Genomic DNA, 13,972 nt, shown 5'->3' on the forward strand with positions numbered 1-13,972 from the left:
TGATTGAGTGGCTGTCCGGTGGGGTTATCTCCCCCGGTATAATCTTTTTCCCTATTTTTCAGCCCATTTTTATGATTTCCTGAAAACCACATCAGTGTCGTTTTTTTCTCGTCACAATGTTTTTCAATCTTCGACAGGCAATGGACAATCAAAGGAAGAAGATGACTGTTTGGATCTTCAATGCACTCTTATTTTTTAGAAGTCATTTCATGTTTGCCCTTTGGTAAAGCTGTTGTTTTCCTTGATATATATATATGATATATGAGGCACTCTCTTGAGTGTCTTTTTCAAAAAAAAAAGAAAAGAGAGGGAGAGAGAGAAGAGTGACACAAGTAGACACCCATTGCCTCCATGCTCTTCTCTATGTATTGTTTCCATGAATTCCTTTCAAACCAATTTCCTATGCTGCGGTTTCGTTCAAGCTAACACTTTTTGTTAAAATAAACCACTTGCAGCTCGGAGCACCATTGTCTCAACGGTGATCCCTGGACCAAGCCCTAGCATGACCCCAATGCCACCTGCCAGTTCCAGCTCGTCATGCTGGCGCCGGAGCTCATCCAGCACGAAGATCACAGAGGCGCCCGCCAAGTTGCCGTACTCGCTCAACACGTGCCTACTCGCCTCCAGCTTCCCTGGCGCCAGCGCCAGCGCCGCTTCAACGCTGTCAAGGATAGCTGTCCCACCGGGGTGCACCGCCCAGAAGAGGTCATTCGAGTTCGAACTACCACCTGATCCGAGCGTGCCGATGACGGCGTCGACCAGGCACTGTTCTACATGCTGCCGCAGCAGTGCCGGCATCTTACGGGATGGGCAGAACACGAGGCCGTCTTCGGTGAGTTTCCCCGCTGCGGCGTCCTCGCTGTTGGGCACCACAGTCTGGGAAGCGGACACCATCGCGAAGAGCGGGTGCTCAACGCCTGACATCTGGTGGCCACTAGCATGCCCACCGGTCTCGGGATGGTCCTCATGCGGCGCGCGGAAGTTGATGAGCGTGTGATGGGCAGCAGCCACCACCACGCGGGCGCCATGGTTGTTCTCAGCAATGTCCTTGGCGACACGGAGCGCGGCGGAGGCCGCAGAGCAGCCATTCATGTACATCATCGTACGTTGCACCGTTGGGCGGAGACCCAGGAGTGACGCAAGCCGGAGGTCAGCGCCCGGCATGTGCGCGCCTGAGCTAGTCGAGAAGACCAGGTGGGTGATGTCGGCAGCTGGGCGGCCCCACTCTGCAATGGCCCGCGCAGCCGTGGCTGCGGCGAGCTCTGGCACGGTGGAGGCCAGTATGCTCTGCCGGGCGTCCAGCGACGGCAGCGCGCGCCGCGCGGTCCACCAATTCTGGGTGTTTGAGCAATGTGTCCTCCATGTCGTGGAAGTAGCGTTTTTTTATTCCAGATCTTTGACCTACACATGCATGTACAACCATAAAACTCAGCCAACATTTTGACAATTTAGTTTTTATCCCAAGAGAGAAGCCACAAGGAGATCGAAGCAGGGTAACTAAAAGGAAACCAGCACCCATCAAGCTCTCACATATCCTCTCCATCTTCGCCTTGAGCTTGCTGAGGTGCTCGGATTTGGTGACGCGGAAGTACCAATCGGCATACTCTTCCTGTGGCACGCAGCTAGTTGGGTTAGCCGTGCCAATGGCGAGCACGGCTGCACCATGCGCCTGCCGACCCTTGGCGTCAACGGTGGCAATAGGCAGAGGGATTGGCGCCTGGGTTGATGAGCAGCGCATGCTGAGAGCCAATAGCAACACAGCAATTGATATGTGAAACGTAGAATGAATGCATGCACACGAAACAATATATAATCTCCAGCTAGACAACTTAAGGAATAAGAGAGTCGTAGCTAAATACTATTTAGAACCCATTTCTCAACATGCATTTTCATTCAATAAATTTTGCTCCAAATTAAACCTGTTAATGCAGCGGCCTGGAGCATCAAAATGGCGGGACGGGATCACCGTTGTGGTGTCGAGAGTCGAATATTGCCGCGGCCAAAGCTCCACTGCCTAGCCGTGTTGGGAGAGGAGGAGGTGGTGGGCATCAGAAAGCGCCATGATAGCACTAGAGAAGTGGCGTTTGACATGAAGGGCAACTGGTAGTACAGCAGATAGCTCTCAGGTGAACTCTGTAAGTTTGTCCAGCACAGGGTTTCCTGCCTTTATATAGCCAAACACCACGAGGAAACGGATGGTTCCAGCTGACAAGGAAACGGATGGTTGCAGGATTTAAATGATTTGATATGAAAAAATTGTCAACTTCAAAGCTGTGGATCTCTTAGAGATGTACAACTTTTACATAATGTTTGTATTCAATAATCACCCATCAATGAGACGCGCTGAGTAGGCCAGACATTTGTTTGGGCTGAGCATACGTAAATAAATAATTCTAAATCGTGCAGTTTTGGTAAGGCTAGCCTCCGAGTTCACGCCAGTGTCAATATAAAAATAAACTGACACATCACTCAGTGTCATGCCGAAAATCTTAGAAACTCTCAAGGAGAAATCTCCTATGGATCATATGAACACAAGCCTCACACTTACCACACAACCTTTCTGCAACATTATGGTTGGTGAACTATATGAAGTCTCCTTCCTTCCCTGACCGATGAAGCTGGGATGTTTCTTTTTCACGGCCAACGAGGCCAAAATTATTTTGTTCGTGATTGACAAAGCTGAACACTTCGAGACATCACTATGGGATCCGCACGATGAGGCCGGATAACTTTGCTAGTGGCAGAGGAGGCTCTAGCACTTTATCATTTTCATTCATTTGTCTTTGTGCATACATGGAGACAGCTCTTATTTATTTGGATATGACGATTATCGGCATAGCTTAATTGGAGATGTGGTATGTGTGTGTGTTGTTAAAAATTAAACTAGATCTACATAAATCACCACCCTAAACTGTGTTCTCTCGCCATAGCTTCTCTAAATCTTAACCCTCCGTATTTTAGATATATACATGGGAATATTTTTCAGTAGTGATCAAGCTGTGCTTGGTTCTTTCTATCATCAGGTATGCTGTCGATCAACCTAAGTATGCCTAGGTTCTTTCTATCATCAGCTATGGTGTAAGCATAGTCATTAGTGTATTATGGGTTTCCCCTACCATATATGGTCCAAGAGGTTACGGGCTTCTTCACTCGGTTGCCACGACCCATTTCTTGGTGGGCTTCACTACCGGAATCCTGCTCTTTGCCGAGTGTTTTAATGTTTGCCGAGTGTATTCCCTCGGACACTCGGCAAATAAGTGATTTGCCGAGTGCTGCGCTAAAAACACTCGGCAAAATAAGGGGTTTGCCGAGTGTAAAAAAAACACTCGGCAAAGAGCAGGTTTGCCGAGTGTCAAAAAAACACTCGGCCAAGAAATAATATATTTTTCTAGAAAAGAAGGAGAAGAAAAAAAATAAAAAAAATCTTTGCCGAGTGCTAGATCTACGACACTCGGCAAAGAAATATAAAATATATTTTTCTGGAAAAGAAGGAGAAGAAAAAAAAATCTTTGCCGAGTGCTAGATCTACAACACTCGGCAAAGAAATATAAAATCTTTTTTTTGAAAAAAAGAAGAAAAAAAATTAAAAAAACCATTGCCGAGTGCCAGATCTACAACACTCGGCAAAAAAATTCCTAGAAATAAAAGCCGCACATCGCCCCCTCGGCCACCCCACACACCGCGCCCTCCGTCACCCCCACATGCCGCGTGCCCCTCCCTCCCCTCCCAGCTCCCCTCTCCCTCCTCCTCCTCCTCCTCCGGCGTCCTCCCCTCCTCTCTCTCCGGCCCGGATCGAGCGCGCTCACTGTTGAAGTTTTACCACCGATAGCCTGCCACGGGGGTACCCGGGGCAGTATGTTCGGGCTTCGGCGTATGCTAAACTCGATGGTTAACGCAAGAGACAGTCGATTTATCCTGGTTCAGGCCCTCGATCGCAGATCGAGTAACAACCCTACGTCCAGTCGGTATTAGCCTTTGCGTTGGATTGATTATGAAGTGTTGTGTCGTACAATTGCTCTGTTCAACTCTCGATCCAAGGTGGCCTGCCCTCCTTTATATAGTCAGGAGGCCAGAATCCTAGTCGGTTTACAATGAGGGTTCCTAGTAGGATTAAAGAGTAATACTACTACTAAGATTACAGGAGGAGAATCCTAATTGGACTAGGTCTTCTTCCTTCCTTGCGGGGTATCCTGTGGGTCCCGTACCGACAAGCCCCCGAGCACTTCATGGTTGAGTTCCGAAAGCCTCATCTTGTTCCTTCAAGTCTCGTTGAGCAGGAACAAGCGTCGTCCGAGTGCTTCCTTGAGCGAAACCGTGTAGCGCTTTGTGAGATCTTTGTGTGGTGTGTACTTTTTTGTACTTTTTTGGAGAAAAAAAGTACTCCCATTTGGATGTAGCCCCTGAGCCTCTTGCTGTTTGGCACAAGGAGCTTGAGGGTCTTTTCTTAAAATCTTCCTGATTCTTCGTTGAAAGGCTCCCCGACTTCCTTGTTGAAAAGGAGCTCTGATGCTGTGTTTGGGTTCTTTTTGTCTTGTGGTCCTGACGCCGTCTGTCTTGAAGATACGTTCTGAGTGGTGTGCGCTTTTTTGAAGAAAAAAGTGCACTCATTGAGTGTAGCCCCCGAGCCTCTTGCTATTTGGAACAAAAAGTTGGAGGGTCTTGAATCTGAGTTGTTCGATAGAACCGTATACCTCTTCTTTTGCAGCCCCCGGGCATATATCCGGGTTGTTTTGTTCAGGAAGGACTCGGAAGCAGGATTTTGGTATATTCTCTGGTAGTCTGCTGTTGTTAGATGTAGTTGTATGGTGGTGGTTGAGTTTGAGAGCCTTTAGTTCACGGGTTGTACTGTGTCGGTATATTCTTCCGAATATGCCCGTCTTTGAGTACTGTTTCATCTCGCCTGAGTCCTCCATTATTGAGTCCCGTCTTTTCACTGTGTCCTTTGTTAGCCTTATTTTGTTGGTACTCCTAGTCCATGTGCACCGCTCCTTTGATCTATAAATACCCTCCCGGAGTGCTTGCTTTCATCCATTGAACATTCTGTTGAAACCTTTGTGATCACTAATATGGTAGTTTGTGAAGTAGAGCAGCCCCTGGACGTGTTTCGTAGTTCCTGTGTGTCTTGTTGTAGTTGGAGGAAGTCTTGTGATAGGGATTAGAGGTAGGCTAATCCCGCGGCAGTAATGTACCAGGATGTACGTGGCGGTAGTTGGAGGAAGTCTTGTGATGTGGACTTCGTTCCTTCATCTGGCAATTCTGGGTTGATCCTCGTCGCCTGTCTTGAGACTGTCCGGTGCAGATCAACACCATATCCAGCATCACATCGGTCTTGGGTAGACAGATGCCTGTCGGCCTTCTCTGCTCCATGTTGTCCTGCCATGCTGCTGATTTCCGCCTTGGATGCATTGCGTCCGTCCTTTGAAGAAAACAGTGTAGCCGATGGCGGTTTGTCCTTTCGAGTAGCAATTTGGGGCACGTAGTCGTTCCAGAGCCCAGCCGTGTCCGTGTTCTTCTTTGCTACTTTGCTTTTCGTGGTACCGAGTATGTTGGGTCTTGTAAGATTTTATAATCTTCTATTTTTGAAGTCGCTTGTAATGGAAAGAATCTTTGTCTTCTGAGTTGTTATTTACTTTTCTGCTGTAGTTCTGGTTGCTCATGATATTCCCGAGTTCTTACGTTCCTTGTGAAGTTGCCTTTCTTTTCTTCTTTGTTGATGGGCTGCTCTTGCAGTTATCTGATAGTTGCGCAGTAGTGCTGGATGGATAAGTCTGAAATCCGCCCGTTGAATTGTACCGTTGTGTGGATTTGTGCCCTCCGTCATTTTAGCCGTATCGGTAAATGGACCGTTGTGTTTTCACACAGTGCTTTAACAGGACTGGTGGGCCATTTTTAACGCTGTAAAATCTATTTAAAGACTCTTTATCTTCTTTTTCTTTACTGCTTTTCTCTGGCCTTCAAACCCTAGTTTTCAGTCATCCGCCGTCGCCATTGCCGCCACCGTCTTTAGCGCTGCTGTCTAAGCTTTCTCTCCCCCTAGTCGCTTTTTTCCTTCGTTAGTATATGGGTAAGAAGAAAACCACAAGCAAGTCCCAATCTTCCTTCGTGGACGAGGAATCTTCACTCTCCGTGATTGAAAATCAGGAGTTTGTTGCCATGAGGGCCGCCCAGAAGTCTTGGCCGACTCCGATGACCACCGAGGAGCAGCTCTGTGAGCTTGTCAGCGATGGTTTGATCCAGAGCAAGGCCATTGTTGAATGGAGAGTTCCAGGCGAGCATCGGGTCCCTGCCCCAGGTCCTGGTGAGATTGTCCTTTTTGTCTCTTTCATTCGTGCTGGACTCTACCTTCATGCCTCTGCTTTTCTTCATCAGTTTCTCAGCTATTTTGGGATTTGCTTGAACCATCTTGCTCCTAATGCAGTCCTTCACCTTTTTGTCTTTGTTCATCTTTGCGAGGCTTTCCTTGGAATTCCCCCTTCTCTTTCTCTGTTTCGTTACTTCTTTCGTCTGAAACCCCAACCCCGCTGTGAAGAAACCAGCGTTCTTGGTGGTTGTGGGATTCAATTTCGCCAGGGTCTTAAGAGCAAGTTCTTTGACTATGACCTGGTTGATTCTGTAAGAGATTGGCGTGTCGACTGGTTTTATGCCGCCAATCTAATCCCTTCTCTTGCTGTCCACTCTGGATCTGGTCCCGTGGTTAATGACCGCTGGGATAAGAATCCTGTTTCGTCTGCTGAGGTTCAGGCAATCCAGCCATTCCTTGATAGGATTAGTATGCTGAAACAGCAGGGTTTAACCGACTTCGGCATTGTTTTGAGTTTTCTTCGTCGCCGAGTTCAGCCTTTGAAGGAGCGAGAGCACCTTGGCTTCGAGTACTCGGGGGCTGAGGATCCTTCACGCATGGTCCCAACTCTTGAGCTGACCGATGAGGAGGTACTCGAGCGTCTCCAGAAATGCTAAAAGGAGCAAGCGTTGTCCCACCTACCGTCTCCGAGTTCTCTGCCAACAACCCGCCTCCAGCTATAAGTTGTTTTCTCCTCGTTCGGGTACTTTATGTATTCTTGCTGTATCTTTCTTTGTTTAACTTTTCCTTCTCTTGTTGTCTTATTCTTTTTCATAGGAATTTGGGCGCAACTTTGTTGACCCGATCCCTTCTCTTGCTGTTCCCCCTGTCGTGGTGAAAACTGGGAAGGAACTTGCCGTAGCTTCTGCAACCAGTAAGTCCCCAATCTCCACAGCATTTCCTGGAGTTTCTTCTGGATTTATTGATGAATATGAAGAATATGTTCCTCGTCTAGTCCGCCATGGTCCCCGTAGTGTCTCGAAGAGGGGGCGAACGGATGGGTCTTCATCTGGCCTACCTGCTTCCAAGAAGTCTCGCAAGCCAAGTACTCCTCCAGGTACTCCAGTTGTAGCTAGCATGCTCTTAGGTGAGCATATTTATACTCTTTGTCCCTTTGTTTTCTTGTTTTTGTCTTGAACCGAGTGCTTTTATTCTTTTTTCAGCGGGTGCCTTGGTGGCCTTGGTCGAGACCAATGGGGAAGAGGATGATGAAGTACCCCTTATCATGCGGCGGTGAGTTGTTTTCATATTTCCCTTCTATTGAATTTGTCCTCTTTGTCTTGACTTTTAGTCTTGATCTTTTTGAAGTAACCGGACGTCGGGTATGAGTTCTTCTGAGGCTCCCACGCTGGCTTCTTCTGAAGCTCTGGTGTTGAGTTCTTTGGTAGCCATGGTACCGAGCTCTTCTGCACCTCTGCTGCCGAGTTCTTTTGTGGCTCCAGCCCCGGCTTCTTCTGGGGCTCCGGTATCGGCTGTACCGCTCCTGTCGCCAAGTGGCGGGGACATTTTTGCTTCTGTTCTCCTGTTCTCATCGGCGATTTCTTTTATCAATTTTCAGTCCTTCGTCTTCTCTCGCTTCTTCATCGACTTCTTCTCAGCCCTCCACCGTGCCACCGAGTACCGAGCCTCAGGACTCGCAGCGTACTGTTGGTGAAGTGGCTGCGGGGGCTATGAAGCTTTCTGGCGATGGCGCCACTGCAGACTTGGCCGCTCCGGAGGTGACCATGACCATTGCGTCGGGTCCTTCTGAGGGATTGGCCTCGGCTTCCCGGGAGGTCACTCTGGTCATTCCTTCTTCGCCTCGGCCGGCCTCTCCTTCTCCCTCTCTCGCTTCCGGCAGTCCTCCTTTTGCCGATGATGTGGTGCAGCAGTTCGATGCCACTCATCGGCTATCGGAATTAACTGCTGCCTAGGGAAACTTGTCGTCCCTTGCGACTTCTTTTGGAGAAAAGCTGTAGGTAAGCTTTTTCATTGTTCCTTCTTTGGATGTTCGCTTTTCTTTGGTCCTTATTCTTTGTTTTTCTTTGTATCTTTTTGCTCAGTCCTTCTCTCATGACCATACTGGCTTCTTTTTCTCATCTGAAAACGAGAAAAAGTTGTCTTCAGAAGTGAGCACCCTGAAAGCTGATCTTGATCTCCTCCGGACTGAGCTGGAGGCTAAGCGACGAAAGCATCAGGACAAAGAAAAATCTCTTCGTGCCCGGGCTGTTGAAATCGAGAAGGAGAGGGATGCAGCTCTTCAGGAGGCCCAAAAGAACTCGGCGGCCGTGAAGGACTTGGAGGCCGTGAAGAAGGAGTGCAATGGTATTGAGAGTTATTTTTGTTTCTTTTTGTAATGAAACTTTTCCTTTCCGCTGACTTGTTGTCTGCTGCTTCGTCCAGCTCTCTGGGTTGAAAAGCAGAAACTCTCAGAGGGCATTGAAGAAATGAAGACTCTTGTTCATACAAGTCACAACAAGGCTGAGGAGGTAATTACTCATGCTAAAGAGGAACTTGCGCTTGCTAAGTTGATTAGGCGTGGAGCTGATAGAGATCTTGTGTAGGCCCAGAAAACCATTGAAGACTTGTCTGGTAGGTTGGCGACGGCTACTGAAAACTGGAAGGCTTTGTGGAAATCCTTTCGTTCAGTAGCCGACGTCCTTCGAACTCCAGCGGATGACGGGCAATCTTGGGCTCAGTTGATTCCTCGAATCCCAAATCGTTTCCAAGAGTTTGTGAAGAGGTGCGCTCAATTGTGTACCAAGAATGTGCTGGCCCAAGTCCGGGTTCTTGCTCCAGCGGCTCCTTTGTCCAAGATAGCAGAGGAAGCTGATAGTCAAGAATACATCGATGCTGTTGAGAGGATGGAGCCCGAAGTTGAAGACTTAGCTAGTAGGATAGTAGATAATCTTAATATCGTTCTCCCTTCTCCTGATGATGAGGCTTGATGTATTTGACTTTTATGCCTGTGCCTTGTAATATGACATTATACTTCTTTTTTTGAATGAAGGTCTTTTTTGTTGATGTCTTCTTTGCCTGAATGCCCTGCCTATTACTTGGATGATTTGTCGAGTACTTTTCTGTTTGAGTAAACAACTTGTGTTGACGACCTTTCTTGATCTGTCGAGTGCTTGTCTGGCCTTCTCTTGTGCCCTGTAAACAACTCGTTGTATGTAGATCTTTGTGTTGACGACCTTTCTTGATCCGTCGAGTTGTAAACAACTTGTTATATGTAGATCTTGCGTTCTTTGGTATCTCCAGTGTAGCCCCCGAGCCTCTTGCTATTTGGTACAAGTAGCTGGAGGGTTCTGCTTTTGATATTGCTCTGGTCTATGCCCAGGCTTAGCTTCAGTCGTTTTGATTTTATTTCGGGTGTTAGCTTGTTAGCTACCCTCATCGGCGGGCTCAAGTGTCTTTTCAACTATTTTGCTCTTGGCCGGGATGCTCAGGCATCTTTTCAGCCATTTTGCATTTTGTTTCGGGTGTTAGCTTGTTAGCTACCCTCATCGGCGGGCTCAAGTGTCTTTTCAACTATTTTGCTCTTGGCCGGGATGCTCAGGCGTCTTTTCAGCCATTTTGAATTTTATTTCGGGTGTTAGCTTGTTAGTTACCCTCATCGACGGGCTCAAGTGTCTTTTCAACTATTTTGCTCTCGGCCGAGATGCTCAGGCGTCTTTTCAGCCATTTTGTATTTTATTTCGGGTGTTAGCTTGTTTGCTACGCTCATCGGCGAGCTCAAGTGTCTTTTCAACTATTTTGCTCTCGGCCGGGATGCTCAGGCATCTTTTTAGCCATTTTGCATTTAAGAAGTAACTCGGATAGAGCCATGAGATGTATGTTTGTCGAGAGATAATCATCTTTATTAATCATGAATATTGATGTGTTACAATGATATATTGCGGCATCTTTGTTGATCATGAACGTTGATCTCTTGCGTCTTGTATACATATTCTCCCTTGAGTTGTTTTTATGCGTAGAATCTCCGTAGCTGACTGATGTGCCATGTATTGTTGACTTCCTTTCCATCTTCAGTTATGAGCTTGTATGTGCCTGGTCCGATGACTTTTGCGACGATAAAAGGACCTTCCCATGGACTGAGTAGTTTGTGGCGTCCGTCGGTTTTTTGTATTCTTCTTAGTGCTAAGTCTCTGACTTGTAATGATCGAGACTGAGTATTCTTGTTGTAGTGGCGCCTTAGTCCTTGGAGGTATTTCGCTGATTGCAGGGTAGCGTTTACTCTGACTTCTTCTGTGTTGTCGAGTTCTAATCTTCGGGTGTGTTCTGCTTCTCCTTCGTCGTATTGTTCTATCCTTGGTGACGTCCAGATCAGGTCTGCGGGTAGTACGGCTTCTGATCCGTATACCAGGAAGAACGGTGAGTATCCGGTGGCTCTGCTTATTTGAGTCCGTAGCCCCCATACAACTTTGGGTAATTCTTCGATCCATTTTGCCCCATAGTCTACTAGTTCTTCATATAATCTTGGTTTTAGTCCGGCTAGTATGAGTCCATTGGCCCTTTCTACCTGTCCGTTGGCTTCTGGATGTGCGACTGATGCGTAATCTATACTGAAGCCACAATCCTATGCCCAACTTTTAAATTCTATAGCTGTGAAGGGAGAACCCAAATCTATGATGATTCGATTGGGCATGCCGAAGCGGTGCATAATATCTTGGATGAACTCGACTGCTTTGGCTGCGCTGTATTTTGCGAGTGGTTTGTATTCGATCCACTTGGTGAACTTGTCGATTGCTACAAAGATGTACTCGAAACCGCCTTTTGCTTTCTTGAGAGGTCCCACTTGATCCAGGCCCCAGCAGGAGAAAGGCCAAGCGGGTGGAATGCAGATGAGGTTGTGGGCTGGCACATGAGCTTGTCTTGCGAACATCTGACAACTTCTGCATCTTCTGACAAGTTCTTCTGCGTCTTTCAAAGCGGTTGGCCAGTAGAAACCAGTGCGGAATGCTTTGCCGACTAGTGTTCTTGAAGCGGCGTGATTTCCACAGTAGCCTGAGTGTATTTCGTCTAGGATTTGTTTGCCTTCTTCAAATGAGACGCATTTTAGGAGTACTCCTGATGATGCGGCTCTTCTATATAGCTTGTCTCCTACTAGGACATAATTTTTGCTTCTGCGGACGACTTGTGTGGCTTGCTGTTTTTCCGCTGGCAACTTATTTTCTTTGATGTAATCAATAAAAGCCTGTGTCCATGATGTGTTGATCACCAGAATCTGGTTGCCTTTGGCTGTGAGTTCTGTGGTTGTCTCACTGGGTTGTTTGATAGAAGGAACTGATAACTCCTCTATGAATACGCCGGGTGGGACCTCTGCCCTGTCGGATCCAAGCTTGGCAAGAACATCTGCTGCAATGTTGGAATCCCGCAGGACATGTAGAATTTCTAGTCCTTGGAAGTGTTTTTCGAGTTTTCGGATTTCAGCACAGTAAGCACCCATGTTTTCTTTGGTGCAATCCCAATCTTTGTTGACTTGGTTGATGACTACTGCCGAATCGCCGTATACGAGTAGTCGCGTGATTCCAAGTGTAATAGACACTCTTAGCCTGTGTATGAGAGCTTCATATTCTGCTTCGTTGTTGGTGGCTTGCCATAATATCTGAAGGACATACTTTAGTTGTCTTCCGTCTGGTGAAATTAGGAGGACGCCTGCACCCGCTCCGCCTAGCTTAAGTGATCCATCAAAGTACATCTTCCAATGATCAAGGATGGCGCTTGATACGGGTTGTTGGATTTCTGTCCATTCGGCAACAAAATCAGCAAGGGCTTGAGATTTAATTGCTTTCCACAGGGTGAAATCGATGTTGAGAGCACCGAGTTCAACCGCCCACTTGGATATGCGTCCTATTGCGTCTTTGTTGCGTAAGATGTCTCCTAGCGGGGAATCTGTCACCATGGTAATCTTGTGGCTCTCAAAATAGTGACGAAGCTTGCATGAAGTGATCAGTAGGGCATAGAGTAGTTTTTGCACATGCGGATACCGGATTTTTTATTCTGATAGCACTTCGCTGATATAATATACTAGGTATTGTACTTTATATACGCGCCCTTCTTCTTCTCTTTCCACTACTATTGTCGTGCTGACTACAGTAGTAGTAGCTGCAATGTATAGCATCATGTCTTCGTCTTTCTTTGGAGGCATGAGGACTGGTGAGGAGGTGAGGTATGCCTTAAGTTTCTTGAAAGCTTCATTGGCTTCTTCTGTCCACTCGAACTTGTCTGTCTTCTTTAGTAGTTTAAAGAAAGGCAACCTTTTTTTGCCAAGTCTTGATATGAAACGGTTGAGTGCCGCCATGCAGCCTGTTAGTTTTTGTACTTCTTTGATGTTTCGAGGAGGGCCCATCTCTGTTATTGCTCGAATTTGCTTGGTGCTTGCTTTGATTCCGCGATGACTGACCAAGAATCCGAGTAGTTGTCCTGAGGGAACTCCAAATACGCACTTGTTTGGGTTCAATTTCCACCTCCACCTCTTCAGGTTCTCGAAGGTTTGTTTTAAGTCTTCAATCAGTGTATCCGGGTTCTTTGTTTTTACAACCACGTCGTCCACGTAGGCTTCTACGTTTTCACCGATATGATCTCCGAGGCATGTTTGGACGGCTCTTTGGTAAGTGGCTCCAGCATTTTTGAGTCCAAACGACATTGTCCTATAGCAGTAGGCGCCGAACGGAGTGATGAAAGATGTCTTGCTTTGGTCTTTTTCTTTTAATGCGATCTGGTGATACCCGGAATAGCAATCGAGAAAAGATAATAGGGTAGATCCTGCTGTTGAATCAACTATCTGATCAATGCGTGGTAGCCCGAACGGATCTTTTGGGCAGTGTTTGTTGAGATCTGTGTAATCAACACACATGCGCCACTCGTCTATGTTCTTTTTCTATACCAGAACCGGATTTGCTAGCCAATCCGGATGGAGAATTTCCCTGATGAATCCAGCTGCCATTAGTTTTGTAATTTCCTTTTTAATTGCTGCCTTCTTGTCGGGAGAGAATCATCGTAGTCGTTGCTTTACAGGCTTGGAGCCTTCATTGATATCAATTCCGTGCTCAGCCAACTCTCTTGGGACCCCTGGCATGTCGGTCGGCTTCCAAGCGAAAATGTCCTTGTTGTCCCGAAGAAAGTTGGTGAGCGCGAGTTCCTATTTTGCCGGTAGGTGGGCACTGATGGTTGCTGTTTTTGTGGGATCACCGGTGCCTAGGTCGATTTGCTTCACATTGGCTTCTTTTGGTGGTGCTAGAATGCTCGGTCTCTTAGCTGGTATCTCTAGTTCTTCTTGGCTTATTTCTGCGGCGATAGTGGCTATTTCTTTTCTTCCATCGTTTGCCTGTGCCTTTGCTGCAATTTGGATCACCTGTACGTCGCAGTCAAATGCGCGCTTTAAATCGCTTCGAAGAGAAAGAACTCCGTTAGGCCCTGGCATTTTAAGCAATAGGTACGGATAATACGGTATTGCCATGAATTTTGCTAGTGCTGGGTGCCCAAGAATTGCATGATATGAGGAATCGAAATCTGCAACTTCAAATTTGATGAACTCTGTGTGGTAATTTGAGGGAGTCCGAAAGGTAACCGGTAGAGTGATTTGTCCAAGTGGCATTGCTGCCTTGCCGGGTACTATGCCATAAAAAGGTGTGCTTGTCGGTGTGATCA

The 13,972-nt window shown here is 47.1% G+C and overlaps 1 pseudogene; it reads right to left on the reverse strand.

Moving 5' to 3' along the window:
- Positions 1-435: 435 nt before the first annotated feature.
- Positions 436-1,738, reverse strand: LOC136532969 (bisdemethoxycurcumin synthase-like; annotated as a pseudogene).
- Positions 1,739-13,972: the final 12,234 nt, after the last annotated feature.

Source organism: Miscanthus floridulus, unplaced genomic scaffold, assembly GCF_019320115.1.
Source record: "Miscanthus floridulus cultivar M001 unplaced genomic scaffold, ASM1932011v1 fs_753_3_4, whole genome shotgun sequence".
Classification (NCBI taxonomy): domain Eukaryota; kingdom Viridiplantae; phylum Streptophyta; class Magnoliopsida; order Poales; family Poaceae; genus Miscanthus; species Miscanthus floridulus.